A 12,153-nucleotide genomic window follows, 5' to 3' on the forward strand; every position below is an offset into this window, starting at 1 on the left:
CCTCGTGCTGACTCACAAGCCTCGTAGGCTGGGCTCAGGGCACCAGCCGCTGGTGTTTGGTTAATCACTGGAGGTCTGAGGTAGCCCCCCTTGTTTCCAGAACATCCCAGGGTGCTTCTGGGTTCCCCATCTCTGGCCTGTGTGCCTGTCATCGGTTCTCAGGGTCCTGGCATCCTTGGGGCCTGTGAGTGGAAACTGAGCTCTGAACAGTGACTGCGGGTTTGGGACAGACTTGGACACCAGGAGGGCTGGGCCAGAGGAAGGTAGAGTAGCAACTGCCCCTCCTGAGCCGCCCATGTCTCCAGAGGAGGGCCATTGGCTTGCTTGCTGTCACATTTGTTCCCCGCGCCGCTCTGCTCCAACTGCAGGGAACTGTATTTCCCAGGCTCCTTTGCAGCTGGCTCCCTGGTAGTTTGGGCCCCCGGGAGGCTCTGGCAGGTGGGAGACACTGAGGCTTCCCCTCCTGTGTGCTCTGGGCAGCACCTCTGCCAGGGCTGGTCTCCTCTGTGGCTCCGGCCCCCGCTGGACGGCCCCTCCCTCATCGTCCCAGGTCCCATCACACGGATCTGGCCGTGCTCCCAGGGTCCCATCAGGTGGCCCCAGGCGCTGGGCACTACCACTACTGCCTTTTCTCTATGTCCCTCCCTCCTAGGGGTTGTAGTGTCTTTTTGCCCATCTCTGGGGTGCTTCTCAGATCTTCTTTCACCTGTGTAACCAACTCCCTATGTTAAATTCCTTCTGTTCAGATGCATAGCGTGGTTTCTGCTTTCTGACTGGACAGGGGCTGATACACACTCAGGAGCCAGGGGTGCAGGCAGGGGCTGCGTCTTGGTTCTGCAGGGCTCCTGGGTACCTCTGCCCCTCAGGCTGCCCAGCCCTTGGAGCACACTGGGGACCATCACTAGGTCTGCCTGCACCTTCCCTGGGTCAGGGGACTGTCAGCTCTCCCAACACGGAGCTCTTGGAAGTGTCTTCAACCACAGGGAGCTCATGGGTCAGGCTCCAGGATCAATGGCCGTGGGAGTCAGCTGAGCCGCCCCAGTCTTGGCCGGCTGAGGCTACTACTGCAGGGCCCAGAGCAGACAGAGGAAATCCACGGGCCACTGTGTCAGAGCAGAGCCAGGCTGTGGGCACGGGCCAGGCCCTATGGCCCTGGGGCAGGGGGAGGGGGACGAGATTTTCCAGCCCTGGTGCCTAGCAGCTCTGTCCCTGGCAGCGAGCCCCAGGTCAGGGAGACGGGAAGGGGGTCATGATTCTGGCCAGGGAAGAGGCTGCTGGTCTCGATTCTGGGGTCTCGGGGCTCCTGGACACATATCAGGGGAGCCTGTGGTGTGGGGATAGACTAACGCATTGACAGCAATAACTGCGGCTTCTATTCACCACCCACAGGACTGTTTGAGGCTTACATGCGGGAATCCACTTTTCATGATTAATCCGGTGCCTGGCACATAGGAAGCTCCCAAGAGCTGCAAGCTTAAAAGGCCAAATACAAATCTCAGCAGCAGCCAGCCGCCGTGGGCCTCATTCTGTAGGTGTGTCACAGGACAAGCAGTTGGGATTGAGCCTCGGACCTCTCCCCTGGGGCAGGGCTGGGGCTGGGGACACGGATCCAGTTGCCAGGGCTCGAAGAGGGTCGAGTCAGGTGAAGGGGTGGTGAGCTTGGGAGGGCACAGCTATCCCAGGGCTCAGTTCCCAGGGACGCAGGGAGGCAGCAGGTGTCCAGCAGGCAGTTGGAGCCCCAGTGGGACACTTGGGGACAGGCACCTCCTAGTGTCCAGGCAGGACAGAGGTCAAAGCCAGGTCAGAGATCAGACAGCAGGGTTCCAATCTTTGGGTTAGGGTTCAAGTACAAAGCTCTGGGGACTCTGGGATCAGGCCCATTACAGATTCAGAGATCGTAGCAGGAGGCAGGAATGAGAACTGGGGACAAGGCTGGGGTCCAGCTATCAGCACAAGGGACCTCATATTGAGCCCAGCTGAGGACAGGGTGGTCTAGGGAGCCAGGTGTGGCTGGGCTTGGAGAGGGTCTGGGGACAGAGAGGTGGTGGTGGTGGGAACCCAACTGCCCAACAACGGGCCCGAGTTCAAATCCTGTCCCCACACTTACCAGCTGTGTGGCCTCGCTGAAACAAGTTGCCTAATCTTGCTAAAACCTCACTTTCCTCTTTGTGGGTAAACCAGGAAATAGTCTCACCTCAAAGGGTTGTTGGGATGTTGAAATGGGATAAAGGACGCCAGTGTTTGGTACCGTATCTGGTACCTACAAGTGCTTAATGACAACTTGAGCCTTGGTCACACAAGCCAATCTTGTCCCCCCCCACGCCCAGCGTTCCTTCCAAGCTTTGCAGGCGGCGACCTGGCTAGCACTCCCTCTGCCTCAGCCTTTCCCGTCGTCACCTGTGTCCCTGACCTTTCACCGCCTGCAACTCTGAAAAATACCCCAGCACTGCCTGAGCTCTTTCAAGACCGAAAGCAAGTAGATGTCTTAAGAGGCCAAAGGTTGTTCCCCTGGGAATGTAGCCGTGACCATGTCCTCAGATAATCTGGTGATCGGAGTCCGCCATCTTGAATCGCTTGGGGCTCCGGACGCTGTCCCACCCTGCTGAGGGAGCAGCTGCTGATTGGCCTGTGTGTTTGAGGACACCTTTCCCCTACTTTTTTGTGTTTTGATTTTTTTTTCAAATTTCTAAATGTTTTTATTTCAAAATTTTCTCACCTTTCCCCCACCAAAAAAAGACATGGGTCAGAATAGCAACCATAAAATAAAAATACCAACACAATCACACACACACACACACACACACACACACACACACACACACGCAATTGGAAAAATCTCAACATCCATCCCTTTCCCCTTCACACCCCACACCCCGAGACACCTCTCAGGCAGAGACTCCAGGGTGTGGCACTCCCCTTGGGAGGCATGTGTCCCCCACGCCCATGATGAGAATCACAGCTACCAACCAAAAACACTTTGTCCAGGTTTACTCTCTGTAGTTTGTGTTGTAAAGATATGCATTTCGTTTTTCTTAATGCATTACAATACGCATCTAATACATTATTTTAAATTAAATTGGATATTGATTTTTGTTTGTTTTTTTTGTGTGTGTGTTTTGTTTTGTTTTGTTTTGTTTTTTTTGGTTTGGGTTTTTTGGTTTTTTTTGAGACAGGGTCTTGCTCTGCCACCGAAGCTGGAGTGCAGTGGCATCATCATAGCTCACAGCAACCTCAAACTCCAGGGTTCAAGCAATCCTCCTGCCTCAGCCTCTTGAGTAGCTGGGACTACAGGTGCCCGCCAGCCACCACACCTGGCTAATTTTTTTAATTCTTTGTAGAGACGGAGTCTTGCTCTTGCTCAGGCTGGTTTCAAACTCCTGACCTTGAGCGATCCGCCTGCTTCGCCTCGGCCTTCCAGAGTACTAGGATTACAGGCGTGAGCCACCGCGCCCGGCCATTTTCCTGTTTATTTATCATTTGTTTATTGTCTGATTGGCCCGTTAGACAGTAAGCTCTCAAAAGTAGGGACTTTATCCTTCCTATTCAATGCTAAATTCAAATAATTTGGGGGATACATTTATATTAAAAAATTATCCATTGTTTATCTGAAATTCCAATTCCACTAGGTGCCCTGTATTTCATACGGCCACCCTACTTGAAGCCCGAGGTCTCACATCCTGGGGACATGGGCCCAAGAGAGTGAAGCTGGCATGTGAAGAGAAGAAGAGAGAAGATGACATAGTGGAGGGAGAGAGGGGGCACAAGGAAGACAAAGTGACAGAGAGAGAGCATGAGACAGCAACAGAGAATGAGAGACAGAAACAAAGAGAAAACAAGTTGTAGAGAGAACAAGACAGTGAGACAGACAGGGAGAGAGTGAGATTGTGAGAGACGTAGAGAATGAGAGGAACAGAGACAGAAGAGAGAGACACAGCTGGACCAGCAGACACCTCTGATAGCATTTAAGTCCCATAGTTCAGTGACCCGAGCTCAGCTCCACCCCCTGTCTTTTCTGTAGTTTGTTTACAGGCACCAATAAATTCCCCTTTTGCATGGAAATAAGAGTCAGCATTTCTTGAGCATTTCTGCGCGCCAGGCTCTGGGCCAAGCGCAGTGGATGCACAGCCTCCTTTGTGCCACTACCTCACAATGGCTCTGAGAGGGTGTCACTGCCATTCCCTCCACAGAGGAAGAACCAAGGAACAGAGAATTTAAATAATATGCCCAAGGTCACACAGACAGACACTAGGCAGCAGGGCTGGGATTCAAACACAGGCTGCCGGAGCACTTGACCACTACCTGGGGTCACTGACTCTTGCAACCGAGCAGGTCCTGAGTGGCAATGGGGTAGAGCAGATTCAGCAGAAAGGCTGGCTCAACCCTGGGATGCTGACCCCAGGCCCTCAAGAGGCAGAATGGTGTGACTTTGGGAAAGTTCTCTACCTTTTCTGAGCCTCAGCTTCCTCTTCTGTAAAATGGAGCTGGGGTTGGGGTTGGGGTTCCCTGAGCACTCACCTCCCATCCCACAGGAGCCTGTGCATGCAGCTCCTGCTTCCAGTTCCTCCTGCCCCCCTCTTTTCTTACAAGGCCGTACCAGGGGCAGCTTTCAGAAACACAGACCTCACTGTGTCACTCCTTCTGAGCCTTGGTGGCCTGGCCCCTGTTTATCCTGTCCCCCACCCCCCGAAATCTATGCTCTGGATGAGCTGAATCTTCTCCGTTACCCTCTCTGGCCTCCTCTGCACACACTCTTCCCTCTTCCCCACTCCCCCCACCCCTTCCAAGCCATCCTTCAGCCCTCAGTGACATGTCCCTTCCTCCAGGAAGTCTTCCCTGCATGGTTCAGGTGCTCTTTCTGTATGTACCCCCTCGGGTCCTCTCCCCTCTCTGTTGAAATTTCCTTTTCCCCTTGTGAGTCTCTTCCACTGGGCCAGCTCCCTGAGGGCAGGGGCCGTGTCTGTCCGGCCACACTGCGTCCCCGGAACACAACACCGTGCCTGATAACATGGCAGGTGCTCCGTGAAAAGCTGTTGAATAAACGAACAAATGCACCAATGAGGGTTCCATTGCGTGTTTATTTTTTGTATTTGGCACCAAGCTCGGTTTGCTGGCACACAGTAGGCTCACGGACGCATCTGTTGCATGGGCCACGGAGGAATGAACGAACGAATCGGAAAACAGGGCTCAACTCCCCAGCGCCACCGCCATCTGCTCACTTCTCCCAGGCCTTTGTCAATGGCAGCGTCCTCTTACAGAATCGAAGGGATCCCTCTCCTCGTTTGAACGCTGCTGCGGGGGGTTCTGAGTAGCAAGAAACACTGCTCCATGGACAAGAAGCCTTTCGGGAGAGACAGGCGCTTTCTTGCTGGCGAATGGAGAGGGGAGCGTGGGGGCCCCAGCCCAGTTCCTGGGTGGCCTCGATCGGCCTGAACTGACTAATAAAGTGTGAAATTGACTTCATCCTCCACCTCGCCTCCCCAGCCAGTGTGTTCCCGTTCCTGCAGCATCTCCCTCCGCCACGGCTGAGGCAGCTCCCGCCATCCCCACCAGCCCCGCCATCCTGGCAGACGGGCAGGCCATCAACGCCCACGCAGCCCAGGGCCCAGCGGCTCTGCAGAGCCACGATGCGTTTGGCCTCGGGCCAGGATAGGCTTTCAAATGCAGAAGCATCCGAGGTGGCATGTCTGACGCACCTCCTAAGCCAGCCACCGGCTTCTCCTGTCCCTGTTAACTGCTCTGGCTCTGCCTTCCAAGGCGGGGGCAGGGGCTGGAGGGGGCCGGCGTCAGCGGAGCTCTCTGAGCCCCCACTCCTGCCCGCTGCACCCAGTGCGGGTTACAGAGTCAGGGCCACAGGGGCCTGGAGAGCAATGGAACCAGAGGCTAGTAAAGGCAGCCCGGGGAGCCTGTGGGGTGCCTCGGGGCTGCCTGGGAGATGATGGGAGGCCCCCAACGCCCTCTCTCTATCAGTGCAGGTCTATCTTTGAGTCCAGTTTATTTACTCCTGTTTAAGATTTCCTAGAAAGAAAGGAATTCCATGGCTCCAGTGAGTCCTAAAACCAGTGATCTATCCAGCAGCCGTTCTCAATCTTGCCTGTGAATCAGAATTAATTGGGTGGCTTGGTAAGAAGTACAGATTCTGAGCCACGTAGCATTTTGCCTGCTCAGCACCCATTTCCTCTTCTCCAGAGCATAGGCCCTGTGTTCCCTTAGAGAGCCGTCCCCGCCCCACACGGCACCCTTGGAACTCCAGGGGCAAGCATGTTCCCAGGCCTGGCTAATCACAGACAGACTGATCTTGGGTCCAGGGGCCCAAGCTAGGCTGGAGTGGCAGCCCCCGGGGTTTTGTCAGGGCTGTAGAGGAAGAGAGGTGCTGTTTTCTCGGAGACCCTAGGCTGGTAGCTGTCAGCTGGGAACTGCTGGCTAAGAATGACGCCAACACAGAGCGGTACCACAACAAGGACTGAGACAGAGAGGAGGAGACAGAGGGACAGAGAGAGAGGGAGATGAAGAAAGAGAGAGAAAGAAAGAGAGCATGACACACAGAGAGAGACAAAAGAGAGACAAAAGCAGACAGGCAGACACCTCTGGTGACATGTTATGAGCACCTGGATCCAGCCGTGGGTGGCCCGGGCTATGATCACCTGGGCTATTCAGGTACATGGGTCAATACATTCCTTTTTTTTGGTTTTTTTTTTGTGCTTTGGCCAGTTTGGCTTTACATGGGTTTCTGCTAGTTACTCCTGAGAGTGACCTAATACACAAAACCCATCTCAGATCTATTCAATCGTGATCTCCATGGATGGAGTCCAAGACCCTGTATTTCCCAAAAAGCTTCTCAGGAAGTCCTGATAAAGTTTAACCATTTTATCAGTCATTGTGTGGACATCAATTGAGGTCCTGGCCCAGTGGCGCACAGATAAAAGTTATGCTTCTGTACATACTCATTATACTGTAATTGTGGGTCAGATACCCTACGCACGGCCTCAGTCCTCACAACAACCTGATGAAGTGTGATGAGTCGGTCTTCCCATTTCACAGATGAGGAAACTGAGGCCTAAAGAGGAGATTCAATGTGTTCAAGGGCACAGAGCCAGTAAGCGATTACAAGTCTATGACACTCATCCTTTTGCCGCCATTCTATACTTCCTTCTGAACCAAAGCTCAGAGTGGAGATGTGGTTTTCCTAGAGCCTCAATAGCTGGCATTGACGCTAACCTCTCCCCTCAGGGACTCTGTCAGTCAATGACGCCTATCTGAGTCACTCAATTTAGAGAGGACTCCACTGCAATTGGCCTAAAAAATAAGTGAAATTTATCCTGCCACATCAATAAGAAGCCCCAAAGTAGGATGGCCTCAGGGCTGGTTAATCCTGTGGCTCCATGTCATAACCAAGGGCTCAGGTTCTTTCTGTCTTTCTGCTCCGCCCTCCTCAGGCATCGACTGGCCCTCAGGCCGGCTGTCTGCATGGTTCGGGGACGGAGTTTCCCAGCCTAGGAGCGGGGTCTGTTTCGTTTTATCAGTGAAGAAAAAATTTGAGTCTGGAGATTTCAGCAACCGTTTTGCCGCTTCCTGGGGAAAAGCTGGTCTGAGAATGAAGCTAACACGAGAGATGGACGTAGAGAGGTCCTGAGCTGCTGGACCCAACTGGGCCCGAGGCCAGAAAACCCTGTACACTGCGGTCACATGAGCCAATAAACCTCCCTTTTTTGGTCAAACCCAGTCTGTGTTGGCATGCTGCCCCTGGTAACCCAAAGGTAACTGATGCAGTATGTGTTTTTTTTAAAAAGTTGGACTGTGCTCTCCTGTGACTGAGATATATATGTGTGTAAGGGGGAGTGACGGGAGATGAGGGTGGGAAATCAGGCTGGAGCCACTTGGGGGGGCCTGGACAACTTGAGATGGGCCACCCCATCTCCAGGACCACTGGGGACACTGGATCTCCTGAGACCAGGTGCCCCCGGAGTTGCCAAACAGGCTAAACTTTGCCCCTAGGGATTAGGTTAATGTTTTTGTAGCTGCTGATAAAATAGAATTCCTGACCTGCAGTCAGACCCGTCCTCCAGGCACCCTTTGGCCAGGGGAGAGTTGGGAGGGTTCTGCATAGTTGAGAATGTTTGGAAGGCAGGAGCTGCTGGCATTCATTAGCTGCTCCTGAGGCTCAGGGATGATGAGGGTGGCAAAGCAACCGCTGAGGAGGTCTGGAGATACCACCAATGAGTCCACATCCCTCTTACATCGCCCAGAATAGGACATGGGCTGCCAGAGTAAAGGGGAAGACATCACCTTCCTCCTCCTGCAAGACCTACTTCTGTTAATGCAGCCCAAGGTTGCGTTCGCTTTGGTGGCATTTAAGTGAATGTCACACATGCTGCTACTCAGTCACCTCTCCCCAGTCACCTCAGGTGTTCCAACCCCTCTCCCACCTTGGCAGAACTGCCTCTACTTTAACTCCTTTTCAAAACTCCATGAGGCCAAAATCCTGTCCTCTTGGGGAGGTGGATGCCCAAGGAGGAGATTAGAAGTCAGCTCTCACTCTTCGTTTTTTTTGTTGTTGTTTTTTTTGTTTTGTTTGTGAGACAGAGTCTCACTTTGTTGCCCAGGCTAGAGTGAGTGCCGTGGCGTCAGCCTAACTCACAGCAACTTCAAACTCCTGGGCTCAAATGATCCTCCTGTCTCAGCCTCCTGAGTAGCTGGCGACACCATGCTTGGCTAATTTTTTTTCTATATATTTTTAGTTGGCCAATTAATTTCTTTCTATTTTTAGTAGAGATGCGGTCTCGCTCTTGCTCAGGCTGGTCTCGAACTCCTGACCTTGAGCGGTCCGCCCGCCTGGGCCTCCCAGAGTGCTAGGATCACAGGCGTGAGCCACTGTGCCCGGCCGGGCTTCTCATTCTTTTTTTTTTTTTTTTTTATTCTTCAACAGCAGCAAAAAGCAAAACAAAACAAGGAAGCAAACTGCTTCCTTAACACACTTATTAGGTGTACCCTCCAAATGACCCTCTAGTCAGTGCCTTGACCTCTGGGCATCCAGTTCTGTCCTTCCTCAGGTCCTGCTCTCCGGCTGCGCACCCTCAGCACATCCCACCACCTGACATCTGAGCACCTGACATCACTGCCACAAGTGTTTGACCAAAAAAAAAAAAAAAAAGTCGCCCAGTACCAGAGACACAGCCACCATTCCTTCTGGTTTTCTTCCAACCAAATCCAAACGCAAGATAAATGCTTAATTGTTCACATATACAACCTCAGTTATTTATTTGCCACACACTGTGTGCGGACATTGGTCTGGTGCTTTGCAGATATTAACTCATTTAGTCCTCAAAACAGACTATGATAACAATGGCTATCCTCATTTTACAGAAGAAGAAATTGAGGCACATATGAATTACCTGACCGTCTCAACTTCACAAAATCAGTGACAGAACAGAAATTTGAACTCAAGTAGTTAGCACTCTTTTTATATTTTTGTTTTGTTTTGTTTTATTTGAGGCAGTGTCTTCTTGCTCTGTCCCCCGAGCTAGAGTGCAGTGGTATCATCAGGGCTCATGACAACCTCAAACTCCTGGGCTCAAGCAATCCTCCTGCCTCAGCCTCCCAAGTAGCTGGGACTACAGGTGCGCACCACCACACCCAACTAGTTTTTCTATTTTTGGTAGAGATGGGGTCTCACTCTCACTCTTTGGTAGAGATGGGGTCAAACTCTTGAGTTTGAGGTTGTCATGAGCCCTGATGACCCATGAGCTCACTGCTGCTCTCCAACTCCTGACCTCAAGCAATCCTCCCGCCCTGGTCTCCCAGCGAGCTGAGATTACAGGCGTGAGCCACCACACCCAGCCAGTTTGCACTCTTAACCCTTTGCACTCGCTTGCTTTTTTCTTGATTCCTTTATTCTACTCCGGATTTAATTTTTTAAATACCCCAGATTTTACAAAGCATGGCAGTAGAATAAAAAACTGGAGTTTCTTTTCATACAAACTTATTTATTTGGATTTTTTAGTATTTCAAATTATTGATACATTCAAAGAATAATTATAATCTCTATAATTTTTGCTGTGTCGAGTCACACTCGACATCCGAGTGCAAAGGGTTAAACCTGTGGCAAGGGTCAGTAAACTTTTTCCATAAAATTAGGCCACATAGTATTTTAGACATCAAATGCCACATACAATCTCTGTCACAGCCACTGAACCTTGTTGCTGTAGTACAAAGGCGACAACCCTAGACAATATATAAAAGAATGGGTGTAACTGTGCAATAAAACTTTACTTAAGGTCACTGAAATTTGAATTTCATATCATCTTGGATGTCATAAAATCACACTCACCTTTTGATTTCCCCCCAACCATTTAAAAATATAAAATCCATTTTTAGCTCATAGGTCATACAAAAACAGGTGGCAGCCGGGTTTGGCCTGCAGGCGGGAGTTTGGGACTCTGCTCTGTGCTGGGTTTCTGTCCTCCCCCGATTCTGCCAGCTCTCTCCCTTACCATCTCCATCTCCAGACAGAGAAACTGACGCGTTTGAAGGGGGTAATGACTTGCCCAGGCTTACCCAGTGAGTGGATGGGGGAGTCAGGGATTATACTCAGGTTTGTCTTACCCCGCAGGCCGCAGGAGCAGGAGAATGGTGCAGGTGGGCAGGAAGCAGGGCTGAACTGGGGGCTTCCATGCTGCCTAACTTGGCCTGAAGCCACCAGCCCACCAAGAGCTGGCAGAACCTCTCTCCCCGCCCCTCTACTGCCCTTGCCCTCCCCACAGACACTGAGTGCAGTAGCCTGGAGCCTCTCTGCTCTGATCTGCCACTGTGGTCCCATTTTCACACTCTCTTGGGACTTATAAACAACCGAAATGCTCTGCCTTCCAAGCCTGCAGCCAGAGCCCCAGAAAAACCCAGAGGCTGTCTTGACTTGGTCTGATCTTGCCAACTATAGCCATTAAGGGAGGGCAGACCTGGTCTAAAAGGGCCCTGAGCTGCCACTTGTGAAAACAGCTCTGGCCTGGCCAACACTGGGAAGAGGTGGGGGAGGAGTGAGAAAGGGGGAGAGACAGAGAAACAGAAAGAGAAAGAGAGAGAGAAAGAGAAGAGAGCAAGAACAAGCAGAAGAGATAAAGTGACAGAGAGACAGAAATATGGATCATAGCGAGATGCAGACACACACATACATGTATGTGCACATACTCCCAACACACAGAGAAAGAGGTCTTTTAAAAGTTGTTTTCTGATCCAGAACTCTATTACCTTATCCTCCAACTCTGTAGACACAGAAAAGCCACATTATTGCAGCAGAAAATCTCCCTGCATTGCTTATTGTTAATAATTTGTGTGTGTGTGTGTTTTCTAGGTTTTTATGGCTTTTATTTATTTATTTATTTATTTATTTATTTATTTATTTATTTTTTGAGACAGAGTCTCGCTTTGTTGCCCAGGCTAGAGTGAGTGCTGTGGCATCAGCCTAGCTCACAGCAACCTCAAACTCCTGGGCTCAAGCGATCCTACTGCCTCAGCCTCCCGAGTAGCTGGGACTACAGGCATGTAGGTGAGCCACCACGCCCAGCCGGTTTTTACAGCCTTAACTTCATTTAAACCAATAAGCAGGCCCTGATGTGGATGATACAGAGGTTATTTGCCTGAGAAGCAATGTGGGGCTTAGAGAGCTCCAGCAACTTGCTCAAGATTGGCCAAGCTGGGACCAAGCATCGGGTCTTCTGACTCCAGTGTAGTGTGGGTCTCCTACAAACCATGCCCAGGAACAAAGGGGACACTGAAGATCAGAAGTTTTGTTTCCTCTCTTCCCTTCAATAAGTAGCCCCTAAACTCCCTCTTTGACAAGGAAATGACAGCAACGTAGTATATCTGAGCTTGATCAAGGCAGTGAACAAGCAGGTACATGATGTCTTTGTGGTCAAACATGATGGGAAACTGTGAGATGGATTCCAGGGCAGCTAGGTGGATTGTAGCCAATAGGAGATTGGTACCCAAGTGAATTAGTTTTCATATAGAAGGGTGCTTTGTCACATGGTTTTTTATTACTAAAATGGAGTGACTTGGCTGGGCGCGGTGGCTCATGCCTGTAATCCTAGCACTCTGGGAGGCCGAGGTGGGTGGATTGCTCGAGGTCAGGAGTTTGAAACCAGCCTGAGCAAGAGCGAGACC

This window comes from Microcebus murinus, chromosome 21 (assembly GCF_040939455.1).
Source record: "Microcebus murinus isolate Inina chromosome 21, M.murinus_Inina_mat1.0, whole genome shotgun sequence".
Lineage (NCBI taxonomy): Eukaryota > Metazoa > Chordata > Mammalia > Primates > Cheirogaleidae > Microcebus > Microcebus murinus.